At 42.3% G+C, this 17,061-nt stretch overlaps 1 protein-coding gene across 2 annotated transcripts in view; it reads right to left on the bottom strand.

Annotated features, from left to right (window-relative positions):
• LOC148538627 (uncharacterized) overlaps positions 1–17,061 on the bottom strand; it is a 113,759-nt gene that overhangs the window by 14,681 nt on the left and 82,017 nt on the right. Inside the window, exon 1 of one of the 2 annotated variants that reach the window (XR_015871739.1) lies at positions 11,683–11,784. The exons of the other annotated variant lie outside the window; for it this stretch is intronic. The gene's annotated coding sequence lies outside the window, so the exon portion shown is untranslated. Of the gene's footprint in view, positions 1–11,682; positions 11,785–17,061 lie in introns of those variants that run through there. 2 annotated transcript variants of the gene reach the window in all.

Below are 17,061 nucleotides of genomic sequence, written 5' to 3'. Positions count from 1 at the left end.
CGCTAGTCTGCTCACAGCATCTCCTGGTCACCTTCTCCCTGCTGTGCTATCTCCCCCCTGCCGCATCTGCTCCTCTGACCTGCTCTGCAGCGTGTGGGCCCCCAGGTGACTCACCTTCTCTGCTGGACCCCCCTCCACTGCAATTCTCTCCCTTTGTGTGCTGGCCACTTTGGATTAACAATCCTTATAACACTGGAAGTCCCTTTTGCAGTCTGCGGTCCACCAACTACATCAACTTGCACAGCGATCTAACATCAAGAGTCGCCCTCACCCCGGTTACATCGTTTTGTTGCCTGCTACTAACCAGAAGGGTGAGTGCATTCACAATAAACTGAACATTTGATTATATAAAAAGTGATTTTACGGGGGACGTGGCTTGGCAGGTAAGCTAAGCAGACGTGGATAAGTGCAGATTCTGACTTATCCAGACTTTACATCACACAGACTGCACCCCTTCTTATGAAGACCACACCTGATAGAGGTCCCTAAACTTTTTCATTCTCTGATACCGCTGGCCGGGCTGAAAAGTAGCTCTGAAATGAGCACGCACATCCGACTCCAGCAGAGCATCACTGCCGCCTATAAACCACTCTGTGATACTGAAATAAATGTGTATACAATTTGAAGCAATGACCCCCTGAGAGTGTTGGGGCAGTGCCCTCTTGTGGTTCTTTTCTAGACAAAGGCTGCACACCTCTACTCTGTGCATATTTGCAGACGTCCACTATCTCGGGTCCTCTATCACTGCTCAACTAGGCCCACAGAGTCCTCCCAGTCATCATACTTACACCTGACTACTGACCCCCTTATCACCACTATGAACAGGTCAAATACTAATACCAGAAAACGTGTGGGTGGTGATATCTCCCAACATTTCTCTAAAGGTGACAAGTCCTCGACGGCTGCCGACCCTCCTTCTCCCAGTCCACCCCATATAGAGGGAGAGGATACACCTTCATCAGCTCTATCCACAAAAGAAGACATTATGGCACTGCAATCCCTTATTACAGATTTTAAAGAATCTCTAGAGTCCAAGTTGGATAAAGCAGTTTCCTCGATCAAATCAGATCTATCCTCACTTTCTACAAGAACTTCTAAATTAGAATCCTGCCAAGACACCCTTCAAAAATTCCAAAACGAGACTCATAGGGACATTGATCACATTGTCCAGGTTCTCGCTGATCTCCGCACCAAGAATGAAGATCTGGAGAATCGAGAAAGACGAAACAATCTTCGTATACGAAACATCCCAGAAACGGTGTCCCCGGATAACTTAGAGACTTATCTCCACAACGTGTTCTCCTTCATTCTCCCTGACCTAAGCCCTCATCAGCTGCCCCTTGAAAGAGCCCGTCGAGCCCTCAGACCTAAACCAACAAGATGGTGAACCCCCAAGAGATGTAGTCATACGCTTCCTAAGCTTTAAGGACAAAGAAAGAGCCTTGGCCCCGACACGTGGAAAACCCCATATTCTCTATGATAACATCAAATTACAATTCTTCCAAGATCTAGCCCCCATTACAATTTTGAAACGCAGAGAACTTCAAGATCTAACAAGGGCACTAAGAGCACGGGGGATCCGTTATCTATGGGGTTTCCCCTTCAAACTAATGGTTGACTTCAACGGTAAAACAATTATCATCAGAGACCCTAAAGAAGGCAAAGACTTTCTTTCCCATCTGGAAGACTCCGGCCCCCCTCCAACCGCTTCAGAGGACATATAATATGATTAAGGTTACATGCTGCTTCTCCTTTCCATTTGGGTTTAACCACAATAACTGGACACTCTTCTGAGAAACATCCTACTATATAGCAGAGACTACTCTCCTCCATCATGGGATCCTAATCTTGGCCCTGGGGACCTCATTCAGAGGCAGTCGAGGATGCAAGCGGTCGCTCAGAAACTGGGCGGCCGCTTGCATCCTGACCGTCCGCCTCTGTTTTGGTCGTTAGGCTGTGGGTTTACACCCACAGCTCTAACGACCGCTTGGGTGATGGTCGCGATGGTCAGAGACCATCGCGACCATCGGGGCTTACGACGAGACCCTAGGGTAGGGTCTCACTTGTCGTAAGCCCCGGAGAGCTTCTGGCTCTGTCAGAGCCGGAAGCTCTCCACTGACATCACTTGTGATGTCAGTGGGGCCTCCCCCAAACGGTAGGCGTTCCCATGGGAACGCCTCCATTTGGGCTGCCACCCCCCCGGCCCGCCTTCCAAACGGGGCGAGCTGTCAATCAACATCGACAGCTCGCCCCCTTTGGAAAGAGACCCGCTACGACCAGCGCTGTCGGTCGTAGCGGGTCTCACGCATGCGCATGAGGTAGCCGGCTCCCTCGTGCGCATGCGCACTGGCCAAACATCGAGGCGGCCGTGCGGTCGTAGACCGTACGGCCGCCTCTGAATAAGGTCCTGAGTCTCTACACAGACGGCCATTTCATATCCTTTTTCTCAGTCATATTACTATGTGTTAAGATATTTGTAGTTGTTTCACCTGTTCTACTGATTCATAGTAGTATGTTATGGCTATATGTTTACTTTATTTTATGTAGCTGTATTTTTAGTAGTTTATTACTCCATCGGGGCTACTGGAATGCTCTGCCCATCAGGACACCACACGTGGGTTTCACATGAGTAATATTACCCTATTCTTTTTGTGTTCCTAGGAATATCTGACGAACATATTTGAACTGTTTATGTATGTTATATGTTTAGTGTAATTGATAAGTATACCCTTATATGGGCTTTTCTACTGTATGTTTTCTCTTCCCCCCTTTGACAACTCACATTGACATCTCTGCAATGTTTACTAGGTCTTCATGTACCTCTACTACACAACCACAAATGGAGGACCAAGGCTCTCTGACACTCCCACTTCTTTCCTCTATACATACTCAGTACTCTCCGGTATATACAATTATTTGTTTTCTAATCTATCTTAATTAGTCACCTAAAGGTAGTTTGGATTCTCCTCCCTACTACCTTCCTGGACTGCTTAGACCCACTCTCCAAGTGTGTTTTCCCCTGCTGGACACGGGGAATTCCCACCCGGTTCTCTCCCCCTTGTCTTCCGCACTTTTAACCCCTTTCCATGTCTCCTTTCTTTATTTTTCTCTCTCTATTCCTCCTCTGTCTTTATTTTCTTTTTCCCTCTGCCCCTTAGCGAGTCAGGAATTTCCTGCCTACATTATTATCTACATTGAGTATTGCATCCCAGCCAAATGTCGCTAACTTTTGCCTCCCTTAACTCCAAGGGTTTAAACACCCCTCAGAAGCGCTCATCGCTCTTCCGAACTATCCGAGATCTCAAGACTGGGATTATCCTGATTCAGGAAACCCACTTTAAAGTGCAGTCACATCCCTCACTACATACTAAGAGTTTCCCCACCGCATACTACTCTTCTAGTTTGTCTAAACACAATGGAGTAGCGATAATGATTAATAGCAAAATCCCCTTCTCCTTACACATAGTACATACAGACTCAGACGGGAGGTATATTATTTTGACAGGCAAATTAGGCAGTTTAGAATGCACAATTGCTAATATATATGCTCCCAACTCAGATCAATCATCATTCTTCAATTCCGTTTTCTCTAAAATAAACAAATATAGGGATAGGCAGCCTCATTGTCGGAGGAGACTTCAACGCAGTCCTTAGCCAAGAGCTTGATAAAGGTCCTACCCCTACCAAAACACGACCCTGCCCAGCAACTCGCTCCCTAAACAAACACCTCCGCAAATCGGGTCTATTTGATACAGGGCGGGCCCTCAACCAAGAATTTTACTTTCTTCTCGATACCCCACCAGTCCTATTCGATAATAGATCTTATTTTATGTAGCACATCAGCCAGCGAACACCTTGTTGACTCCTCTATTTTGTCTAATGCTTGGTCAGACTGCGTCTTTCGATTTTTTTGATGTTGCACCCTCATGACCCCCGTGGCGTTTAAATGAAACTCTGCTTACTATTCCAAAATTTCAGGAAAAGGTGAAGTCCGCACTCGAGGACTATTTCTCTTTAAACAATGATCCTACTTGCACCCCTTTGGTATCGGAAGCGCATAAAGCTATTATCCGTGGGCACATCATTAATTATGCTTCCTTTAGAAATAAAGAACGTAGGTCCCAAATAAAATCCCTGACCGCAGAGGTTCAACGCCTTGAAACCACTCATAAATGTACTCCCTCCCATTCTCTATACGCCCAACTGACTTCTTCCAGGACGGCCCTCAATGCCCTTAACGCTGAAAAGACTGAGCAGGCCCTACGCTGGCTCAACCAAAAATTCTATGAAAAGAGCAACAAAGCTGACTCCCTACTAGCCAATAGATTGAAGGCTCGGAAAGCCAGGACTGCTATTCCAGCATTAAATGACGATCGCGGCACTACCCACTATAGTCCATCCACCATCAATTCTTTATTTAAAAATTATTACGAACGCCTCTACAATCTCCCCCCAACAACTGACACCAACACAGACACCTCAACTGCGGACTATTTGGCCTCTTGTAATCTCCCCCAAATCGATACTGCCACCTCTTCCGCGCTAAATGACCTTTTCTCTGCAGAAGAAATCGTTTCAGCTCTCAAAACACAAAAATCTTCAAAGGCACCCGGTCCCGACGGACTTCCAATGTCCTAGTATAAAACTTTTCAAACTTCCTTGATACCTCACCTAACTGCGGCTTTCAACTGTGTTTTAGAAGGCTCCTCATTCCACCCTCACACGACTAAAGCTACCATAACTGTCATCCCGAAACCTGATAAGGATCCCCTCTTAGTGTCTAATTACCGTCCCATCTCACTACTCAATACTGATCTAAAGCTCTTTGCTAAGGTAATTGCAAATAGACTCTCCTTCCTTCATTAATCCATCCTGACCAGGTGGGCTTTGTCCCGTCCAGACAAGCACTGGACAATACTAGACGCACAATCGATCTAGTTCACTATATTAATATCCACAAACTTCCCTCTCTGGTGCTTGCTCTGGACGCGGAGAAGGCCTTTGACAGGGTCTCCTGGCCTTTTCTCTTCCAAACACTGCGCCAATTCGGGTTCCTAGGACAGTTCTTACAAGCTATCCAAGCCCTCTACACCAATCCCTCTGCTATAGTCTCAGCAGGAGACCTGCTTTCCGACTTCTTATGGAACCAGGCAGGGATGCCCTTTATCACCACTCATATTTGCCCTTATTATTGAACCATTGGCTACTCGTATACGGGCCAATCCCGATATTACCGAAGTCAAGGTTAAACACTCTCAATATACCCTGTCTCTATTCGCGGACGATATACTCTTTACGCTAACAAAACCACTCACCTCTTTTCCCAATTTGTTTCGAGAACTCTCTATATATGGCTCCCTGTCTGGTTACAAAGTTAATCATACCAAATCCGAAGCTCTTCCTCTTCATGTACCTGGCAGTATGAAGTCGTTATTGCAATCAAATTTAATTTCACATGGAAAAAAGATTCCCTCAAATATCTAGGGGTATTCATTACTAAATCCTATGAATCCCTATATAAAGCCAACTACCCTCCCTTCATCAGCTCAATCCAGAGGGACCTACAACAGTGGCAAACACATTTTCTCTCATGGATGGGTCGCATCAATGTCGTAAAAATGAACATTCTCCCCAAACTACTATACCTATCCCAAACTCTCCTTGTTCCTGTTTCCTCCCACACCCTCAACACACTTCAAACTATACTCTGTAAATTCATCTAGAACTACCGAAAACCCCGGATTCGTCGAGATATACTCACCAAGCGTTCTTGGGATGGGGGCTTGGGGTTACCCTCTCTGCACCGCTATTACAATGCAACCCGGTTGAGTCAGATGACCGCCTGGCACTCAACCCGCCATGTAAAGAGATGGGTTGATCTTTAGAGCGACTTAGTGGATGAACACAGTCTCTTATCTACCCTGGCTGCCCCGTAAACATAGACCTAGATCCGTTCTTCTATTCCCCACTATAGCACTGACACTTAGTAATTGGGACTCCCTAAATAAAAAACTGGATCTCTCTCCACACCCTTCCCCTCTAACCCCCATTTGGAATAACCCTGCATTCCCCCCAGGTCTATCTCAAACATTGGCTTGCCCCTGGATATCAGCAGGCATCACTAGGCTTCATCATGTAGTTGAAGTATCCTCCCCTAGGTCTTTCTCAGATATTCAAGACAAGCATAAAATTCCCAATAAACTCCATTATCAATATTTACAAATCCGCCACTTCGCCAGCTCAAATCCCTCCACTCGTTCCCCTCCTAATCCCACACCTATAGAGAGATTATGCATTTATAGACCTAAAGGGGCCATTTCGCACCTCTATCACTTCATACTGGCATTAAAGCCTCCTCCGCTTGAAACACACGAACAGGCTTGGGAAACGGATCTTGGCCTCTCTCCTGGGGAAGAAGCTTGGGACACTATACGCTTGACCAACTCTAAATGCTCCATCAGTGTGGCCATCCGCGAGAACTCATATAAGGTGTATACCAGATGGTACTTAGTGCCAGAACATCTACATAAGATCTACCCCGGCACCTCTAGTTTCTGCTGGAGAGGCTGCGGCCAACTCAGAACTTTTTCATACGGGGTGGACATGCCCCTTGATTGTCCCATTCTGGAACATGGTCTGTACCCTACTCTCCCAAATTGTTACCATTCCGATCTCTCCTACCCCAGCTACTCTTCTACTTTGTGCTCCGATCGACTTCATCCCCAACACTACAAATAAACTAATCCTTCATATCTCCTGCGCAGCCAAATTTCAAATTACCTGTAATTGGAAAGTATCACACACTCCCAGCTGCCAGGAGCTACTGAACAGAATCTGGTTCATAGCAAATATGGAATATATCACCAGTCTACAAAACAATGCTGTCCGGAGGTTTCATGCCATGTGGAATCCATGGTATACCTTTCAAAACTCCCCTCTAACAGGTCTTGGTTAGTTTCGGCCTGATGCTCCTCATGCAACTATACATAAATATACTGTATACCTGTGGCTTATTCTCCTATATCCCCCCCCCCTTTTTTTTCTGTCCCCTCTTTTGACTCACTCCTTCCCAACACTCCATTCTCTCCTCCCTCTCTTGGACCCCCTTCTCTATAGGTTTATCCCCTTCCTCCCTCTCACATTAATCCTCTCAAATCCAATTCTATGTTGGTCCTTTTTCCAACCCACCATACCTATATTATAAACGGTTTTTGATTGTTAAATATTTTAATATTTTGTGGCAAGTGTCGTTATCTAATTGTTTTTGATATGCCATTGAATAATACTGTCCAATACGACAATTATACAAGTTATTGTGCTATCATTTGTATTCAATAAACGAATACAAAAAAAAAAAGGAAATAATCACATATAGTGAAATACCATTTATTCAAGTGACAAATTTAAAACAATTCCAACCCCCGTGGGCTATTCAGTGTACCAGCAGTGAAGGTGTATCCTGTACACCAGACAACACATTCAACAGCAATGGTTTCAATCCGGATTTTAAAACCTCTAAATGTGTCCACTGGATATGGAGATCTTTCCCACCACTCACGAATCTGGTAGTCTGCTCCCACCTTCCACCAACGCGTTTCAACTTAAGTCTTTTTCAAGGTGCATGTTTTCTGGTGGATATTGAAGTCTTAAATACCCCTCCCTCCCCTATGATAGTTTAATTGCATCAAGGGTTAAAAATATATTTAACCCATCCTTTAATGTGCACATACCTCTTACACCGGGCATCCTGAACTTCATATTTGTATGTTCATTCTCATTTGTTTAACTTCGATAAGCCCACAGTAAAGATACACTTCCTGTTCTTCTTTCCCCTTGGAATGCACTCATGGACTTCTGGGTAACCTATATTACCCTATCAGGTGTCCACAACATCAGCATGAGATTCATGCGTTCACTTCCGCAATCTTGTGGCAGGAGGCCGTGCACGTGACTTGCTATGTCATACGGCCCACCCTCCTTGCCCCGCATATTATCCCTGAAGCTGGCGTGATCTCCTGAATCACGTGACTATGACCTATGTCACGTGATTATTCAGTGGAACGCAGGCTTCCTAGATGGTAATTCCGGAAGCAATGATGAATTGATCAGATGGTATTAACCCTTATAAAGTGGAAGGTGCCCTTAATGCCATTTAGAATCCAATACATACATAAAAATTCAATTTAAAATTAAATACATACAGTATACTAAAAGACTACAGTAAAAATCTCCAATAAACCACTTTCTAAAATACAATTTGCACCATACATAAAAATATGCTCTAAAATCATACACTTTTGCCAATATATAAAATACATTTAGATCCTACATAGTATACATATACAAGGTATATATAGAACAAATACATATTACCCTTCATATAGGGAATAAAAACTTTATAGAAACCAATTTAACTCCAAATCATTATTTAAGCCATTCGGTATGAGTATTTAATTCATAAGTGGTTTTCATTTCCACCTTTGCTAGTTCATTATCGATACCCTTCCTTCTCCAATGTTGTTTTACCTGTTTAGCACCCTGAACCGTGGTTCCATTTATACCTTCCTACATTTTAGATTACATATATATATATATACACCATAAACTAGTTTTGCTTCTGTCTTTGTTTCATCCATGTCTATGTTAAACTATACAACCTATTTTAGAGAAACAATACTAAATAATATTCAACCCAGTGGGTGGAGTTGTTATATTGAGGAATTGATAAAGTTGGTGGTAGTCTTCTTTACATTTGATGCGTGATATAGTCACGTGATTTGGACAAATGACGTGAGTCATCACATGATTCGGAATTTATTCCAATAGTGGAACGCTAACTATTTCTAAGTGTCTCAAAAGGGTCATATGTATATTGTATTATGAATTCATGTGTTAATTGGTCTATATATTTATATATATATATATATATTTATGAAAATGTTAAGATAAAAATTATTAAAAAGAACTATATTAAGATCGTTCGTAAAAAACTACATCTCCAATGATGCCTAAAATAAGTAAAAAAAAAATTAATTGACTAAAAGAAAGAGTCACAAGGGCTTAGTCACATCACTAGAGAGCGGAGAGGTAACATTAAGTAATTGATAAAGTTAGTTGCAATCTCCAAGACGTGAAGTGGGATAACGTCACATGATTTGGACATGTGATGCGGGTTGCCACATGACTCGGAACCCACTCCATTAGCGGGACGCTAACCATGCTAGCAGGGAAGCGATCTCTATGACAACCAAGAGACGCATCCACATAGACGGATGTGACTTACAGATCACGAGGTGTGGTAAACATATCACATGATCTGCACCTGAGTCACAAACAGAAGTGGTAGGTAACAACTACGAAAATATTCACTATACTATTTATTGAAAGTGTTTTTTAGATAATAACATATGTCAATTATAGATATAGTTCTGCCTCCAGATTATTTTTGTATTGTTTTTTTATTGTTTCTAATGATATGCAAAGAAATTAGAAGGTTAATTGTAACCAGGTGTTAATGAGCAATAAGATTAAGAGGGGTATATAGAGACCTCTTTGGACATTCAGACTTTCACCTTTGAAAAAGCTCTTACTCTATACAGCGAAACGCATTAGTGTTTATGCCACCACCCACTAAGTGGTCTACAAATTACACTTGAAAGCCTGAACCAACTTGCCGGATGTTTCAAGTGTTGCTGTCACTCTGGAATTCATTTCTTCTCCGAACTCCATTGGACTGGATCAGATATATACACCGTGAATATCTGAGGGCTCCAAGCTTCATCTATGGGACTCATATGGTAACAGAACCATCCCTCTACCGGTGGAAAACCTTGGTAAATACCATTCCAATACACAGTGGAAAATCTTGAAAAATATCAATTTATTGAACAGTCCCATTTCCAAAAGGAATTTGAACTTTATATTCCATTCTTTGGAACTGGAAGTTTACATAGGAACAGGCATAATTTATGTGGACACTTACAGGGGTGAGGCAAATTGTTAATATATGACATATATACTATTGTATGCATATTTTCTTTTAAAATTGTATGTGTATTTTTATGAAAATTGTCACATTTTTTTTACTATCCATATTGATACATTATTTATCATCCATAACATTGTGTACCATATCTAGCGCTACTACTTTGTATTATTGTGTAAACCATTCGGGTAATTGAATGGTTTTACTGGTTTTAATTGGTTTTAGAATCCTCTTTTACCTTCAGCTGTGCTTACAGGTATAGTAAGTCCAATAGCAGCTAGTTTTGCTAAATGTGGGAAATATTTATTGAGCTCAGATGTTATTGATATTGTGTTAGGACCTGTGTTTGTTGTGGACCCGGGTTGGAAACAGGAGTAGACACCGAAACAGATTCAAATTGAAAGGTGGGTTGTTTAATGTGAATGTTGGTAGACATGAACAATAATATAACTAAGACCAGTAATGACAGAGTTAATATGTATAACTGAAGGAGACTGAGGTGGATGGGAGTAAACAAATGTCCAGGCCAGTGACAAAGATGAATCAGGTGAGTCCAATTTGGCTGTGAAAGTGAAGTGAATATCCAGGTATGCTGAACAGTGACTGAGAGGGAAATCCAGTAATGCTATGATAATGGCTGAAGGGAAATCTGTTAATGCTGTGATAAATATAGCAAAAAAGAATAGAGTTCTACTATTTGGTGCACTCTAATACACTTATGTATTCCACAAATTGTTATAGTAATATGTAAAATATTTTAATAAAGTAACCTTTAAAGATTAAGGGCCAAATGTAATAGGGTGAGAATTTAGAAAATGTGAGAGTTTAGCAGTAAACTCTCACATTGGTCGAGATTTATCTTCAAAATGGGAAAACATCTGGATGAGATTTTAAATCGTGAGAGTTTTCTAAGTCTAAAAAAACATGCAAGTTCGCTCTGTTACTTTGTTTTTGGACTCTATTACATTGGCAAAGTTTAAAAAGTTACAAAGAAAAATGGTAGTTGCTCAGATCAGCTTAATTGCATAACACAGGTGCTTGTAAAGGGCGGGGTTTACACTGAACACAGAAAAAAAGAGATTTACCCTCCAGCACACTGCAGCAAAAACAATACTTAAATCCTACATGATAATAGAGATTTAGAGGTATTGGTTACACATATTTGCAAATATATGAATAAGTGCCAGGCCAATCGTCAAGGCTCCTCTATACTGGCGTCCCTAATATTAAGGGGTTCACGTCCGAGAAGCAAGGCACCCCAAAAAAATTCCAACCAAGGGCCATCCCCAGGGCATCACATGAAAAAGGGAAAAAGGTGATAGTGAAGTATAAAGAAAAGATGTTAAAGATAAATCAATGGGGCGTGGCCTGGCATCCATTGCAGTGAGACGTGTAGCTGGAGAGCTCCTGATATTTCCTGCTGGGAACAGCATACTGACCCATCCAGTGGCTAATCAAAACTGCCTAAATTGCCCCCACTGTGTCCCTTGCCCTTGAGGTGTCCGGCAGTGGCGATTGTGGAACGGAGGTGTCCTGCTCTGCTCATTTGCAGACTAGGGCCTGTCATCTGCCCTGAAGCCGGGACCTAAATTTTCTAGCTTCCCTGTCATTCAGCACTGCGCGGCTGCGAGTGCCTGCCGCGATTTCCGGATTTCACAGCACCGCACACTATTAATTGAGGTACCCTGGGGACTTACCTATATAATATGAAGATCCCCTCCCTGGACCCCTGGTGTGAGAGAAACTGATCCACGGAGCTCCGGGAGGACGCCATCTTGCCAGTGTCTCTCATAAGCAAAATACTGCCAAAGAGTGTGAGCTCCATCTAGTGGTGGTTTTCATTTATTACATGTCTCTCTCATGAGCTCTGAATACTAATCTGTTCAGTGAGCTCTCTTAAGCCCATTGCTGCTTCTTTACTAAATCTACTATAGAGATGTAGGTTGCTATATTGGACCATTTAACTCAATGTCCTCTTTCACCCTGATATCTCAAAGGCCTAACTTCTACGTGAAATAGTGGAACATATGTTCATGTGATACTTGATATTTTATTTTTTTTTGCACACCCAGAAAGATTGAGCTGATTTTACTATGGGCCCGAAGAAGGTTAAGGTATCCAAACCTGTCTCTAAAGTAGCTTTTTTCAAACCCTCTCCTCAACCTACTAAAGCAACGTCGCTGACGTTACCCTCCCAGAAAACTGTATTGGCTACTCCATCTACAGCATGTTCCTCTCCAACACATACCGATTCTGCATTGAGTTCCCCTAGGGACTGTGACTCTCTCACAGTTGGCACCATGAAACAACTCCTTTCGCAATTTAAAGTAGAAGTTGCGGCAGAATTCCGTGCCACTCTTCAAGCTTGTCAACAGTCAATTGATGACCTCGGTGGTAGAACTGATCATCTCGAGAATAAAATGGAGGAAGTAATTGGCTCGCACAACGATCTCATAGGTTTACATGAGTCTCTCCAATCTGAAGTTACGGCTCTTCGTGAGAAAGTCGGAAATTTGGAAGACAGATCTAGACGCAATAACATTAAACTCCGAGGAGTACCCGAGACAGTTACCCATAGTAATCTCCAAGAATATACCCTGGGCATTTTTCGAAAGCTCCTTCCTGACGCACGTTCGGACGACTTACTTATAGATCGTATCCATCGACTCCCGAAAGCTAGAAACGCCCCAGACGGTGCATCCAGAGATGTATTGATGCGGATGCATTTTTTTCATGTAAAGGAGGCCCTATTGAAAGCAGCTAGACCATCGAAAGAGTCAACAGAGGCCTTGAATGGACTTCAACTTTTTGGCGATTTATCCCAAGCAACACTGGCTAAGCGACGCTCCTTTTATCCGATTACCACTGCCCTCAGGAAGGCTAATGTGCTATATCGATGGGGATTTCCTACCAAGCTCATAGTGTCACATGATGGCTCCACTGTCACGATTAACAACCTGGAGGAGGGGTGGAAAACCCTCTCTAGGTGGAACATTGCTGGAAATTCTCCTGATCCGTCGTCTGCTCAAAACTTACAGAAAGACTGGTCCATAGCGGGATCCCAAGCATAAGTATTTCTGATAATTTTTTTCTGTATTTATGCTACTCTATATATTTTGAGAAAATTATTTGAGTGTTTCGGTTCGTTCTGAGTAGCAATAATATGTTTATATTGCACTATTCTATTTCCAGCATAAGTTCCATGTAATGTTAGGCCTTCTATATACGTATATGTACATATCTCTCTCTATATATATATTTAATAACAGGTGATGTTTAACCTTGCTCCCTTAGAGTGTTATGACAAATTATGTTCTTGGGTTGGTCACTTAGTAATGTTTTCCGCCTTTTCCCCGTGAATATGGGGGAGGGGGTTGAAAATATACGTTATTTTTGTTTTTTTGCTTCATCTGGGTGACCCTAAATGTAGGTGGAGCTACGGAAATGCACCTGGTTTGTTTATAATGTTTATTAATCACTTATAAGGGGGATTGGGGACAGGCTACTACCCCCCCTTTTCAAACTTTTAAGAGTCACAGTTTTTATACGACTCTTGTTGGCTCCAAGTGGGGTCATTTTTGTTTTCTTAAATTTTTTTCCTATGTCTGCTGTTTTTTTTTTTCTCTTTGTTTTCTTCTCTCTCTCTTTATCTTTACGTTACCCCCTTATGTGTTTGTTTGTTTTTTTTTTATTCAGCCAGATTTGCAGATACAAGATTATACTATATAATGTTGGTCTATGTAAAGTACTTTATATCTCGTCTTTATAGTTATGGTTAATTTGTTGTCAATCAATGCAAAAGGATTGAACTCTCCCCAAAAGAGACGATTAGCACTGAAATATTTCCATAGGCTTAAAGCGCATATTGTGGCAATCCAGGAGACCCATTTTCAGCAGTCTGCCCCTCCAGCTTTGGTAACGCTAGATTCCCTCATTGCTACACAGCTAATGGGCCTCATAAGAAGGCAGGAGTAGCCCTCCTTATTTCCCAACATTGCTCTTTCTCATTGATTTCGCAGCACGCAGACCCACAGGGAAGATATTTAATTTTGGTAGGACTATTAGACGCCGTGGAAGTCACCTTAGTTTCATGTTATGTCCCCAACACTAGGCAACTATCCTTTTGTAGAAAATTTTGTTTGACACTGCAGAAGTACTCTAAAGGAGCACTGCTACTCCTCGGAGACTTTAACATGGTTCTCGACCCAACTATGGATAGATCCCGTCCAACGACCTCTTGTTCAAGTAGACCACAGGAGTTTTCCAAGGGTTTTCAGCAGCTTTTAGCAGAGTACGGACTGTTCGATGTCTGGAGAGCCAAACACCCTACAGTAAGGGACTATTCCTTTTATTCACATGTCCATAGATCGTACTCTCGGATAGATTTGGCTCTCTCTGATAAATGGACTTTGTCTTCTATTATAAGTATTAATATTCTTCCCATGACATGGTCGGATCACTCCCCCCTTTTTTTGAAATGGGACATAGGGAGTAGAAGAGTCGTCCCGGGCCCTTGGAGATTGGGTAACCACCTGTTGTCTCAGCCGGAGGCTCATAGAGCAATACAGGAGGCCCTTTCCCTTTTTCTTAGTACCAATAAACCGGAAGAGACTTCTATATTTAGTTTTTGGTGCTCTTTAAAGGCAGTTATCAGAGGTTCAGTGATCCAGGTTGCTGCTCTGCTTAAAAGAGAATATAAACAGCAATATGAGAAAGCCGAAGCTGAGGCGGCACACTTGGAGGAGGCCCATAAAGCAGATCCATCTAATAGAATGCTATATAAACAACTTATTAATGCCCGCGAGAAGGTTAATGTCTTCTCCCTTAGAGAGGTACAGCGTAATATTGCCCGTTTAAATCAAAAATTTTATGTGTTTGGTAATCGAGCTAGTAGGTTGTTGGCTTGCAAATTGCGCGGACGAAGGGCTCGGGAACAGATACAGAGAATTTATACTCATCATGGAGCAAAGGTATCCGACCCTGTCGAGATAGCTAACACTTTTGCTACCTATTACGCACAACTATATAATCTTAAAGACGACCCCAATATTACCCAACCAACTGCTGCTCTTATTGAGCAGTTTTTGAGTAGGCTCTCCCTCCCGGTGTTGTCCTCTGAGGCCTGTCTGTCCCTTAGCTCTCCTTGGACTCTGGATGAAATAGATGTAGCAATTGGCAATATGCAATTGGATAAGGCTCCGGGCCCAGACGGCTATCCTGCAAATTTCTACAAATCTTTTAAAACTGATCTGGCTCCAATTTTGTTGTCGGTGTTTAGTGAAGCAACTGAATCTAAGCAATTCCCTAAAGAAATGTTGGAGGCACGAATAGTTGCCATACCGAAACCCGGTAAAGACCCTTATGTTGTAGCCAACTACCGCCCTATTGCATTATTGAACACCGATGTCAAGCTGTTTGCTAAATTGGTTGCTAATCGTTTATCTCGTTTATTGCCAACTCTCATTAACCCGGATCAGGTTGGATTTGTGATGGACAGACAGGACCCAGACAATACACGTAGAGTTATTAATATAATAGAGCATTATGATTTCCTTTTAGAGCCCTTGCTGATTTTGTCGCTTGATGCCGAGAAGGCGTTTGACCGCCTACATTGGGGATATTTGATGGAGGTTTTACACCGTTTCGGTTTCCAGGGGAGAATTTTAGACTCCATCTCGGCTCTATATACCTGCCCTTCCGCGAAAGTGTTTGTCAATGGCTGCCTATCTGACAGATTTGACATATCAAACGGCACACGTCAGGGATGTCCCCTTTCGCCACTCATCTTTGCGCTTGCCATTGAGCCTCTGGCTGAGACGATTAGATCCCTAAATAGCATACACGGCTCTTTTCTTGGGGGCTCCTCCCATAAGATAAGTTTATTTGCAGACGATATTTTATTATGTTTACTTCATCCAGAAGAATCTCTTCCAGCACTACCTGCTGTTTTAGATCAATATACAGCAGTGTCATATTACAAACTAAACACCACTAAGACAGAGGCCCTTCCCTTTAACATTTCGAATGCACTTTTGGAAAAGTTGAAGGAGACCTACAGATATATATGGAAATCTAAGTCACTTAAATACCTGGGAGTGCATTTAGCTAGAGATCATGATCTCATTGAATGTAATTTTGGGCCATTATTGAAAGCCTATGAAACGTTAACTAAGGAATGGATGCTACATGAGGTATCATGGCTGGGACGGATTGCGGCTGCAAAAATGGTGCTCCTCCCGAAACTTATGTACTTATTTCGTACTATCCCTAGACCCCTATCTAAATCTATATGTAATAAATTTTATCAAATAATTACTAAATATATCTGGAAAGGTAATAGACCCAAAATAGCAAGAAGCACTCTCACCCTCTCCAAAGCGGCTAGAGGAGTAGCCTTCCCAGACTTGGAACGCTATCATTCAGCTTGTATTCTTAGTCAGGCCAGAGATTGGTTCATAATTGACTGCCCCAAACCGTGGGTACTTATTGAAAGGGAATTTATGCGTCCCTTCCCTCTTTCTGATTTATTCTGGTTGCCCCCCTCTGAAATTTCCTTCAGACCAGGATTTTGTAAAGCAGTTCGGACTACAATAATGTGCTGGCATGCATATGTTTCCTTAGATGAAGAAATTTCCTTGCCTTCTCCTAATCTGTCTCTCCAAACGATAGCTAATTTGATTCCAGATTTGTATTTAGGTTCATGGGTTGGGGCGGGCCTTTCTTCCCTGAGTGACGTATTTACAGAAAATGGTCTTGCCCCATTTGTGTTTCTTCAAACTCAATTTGGACTAATGAAGCAGGATTTTTATAAATATTTACAGTTGAGACATTGGTTGCAAAGCCACCTCCCTTCTCCAATTAAGAAACCTGCCTTCCCAGCGTTGCTGTTGCTTCGTTTCCAATCTCCTAATCATAAAGGAGGTATCTCTTGGTGGTATCAGTGTCAGATAAGAATAAATAAAAAGGGGAAATTACCATGCCAGATCAAATGGGAGAGAGATTTAGCTGTAGATCTTTCTGAAGATGATTGGAATATTATTTTTTGTTCTGGTATTACAGTATCCAAATGTATTAAT

This window comes from Taudactylus pleione, unplaced genomic scaffold (genome assembly GCF_031769625.1).
Source record: "Taudactylus pleione unplaced genomic scaffold, aTauple2 ptg000038l, whole genome shotgun sequence".
Lineage (NCBI taxonomy): Eukaryota > Metazoa > Chordata > Amphibia > Anura > Myobatrachidae > Taudactylus > Taudactylus pleione.
The sequence above is the reverse complement of the archived record's forward strand: the minus strand, read 5'-3'. Positions and strand labels throughout refer to the sequence as shown.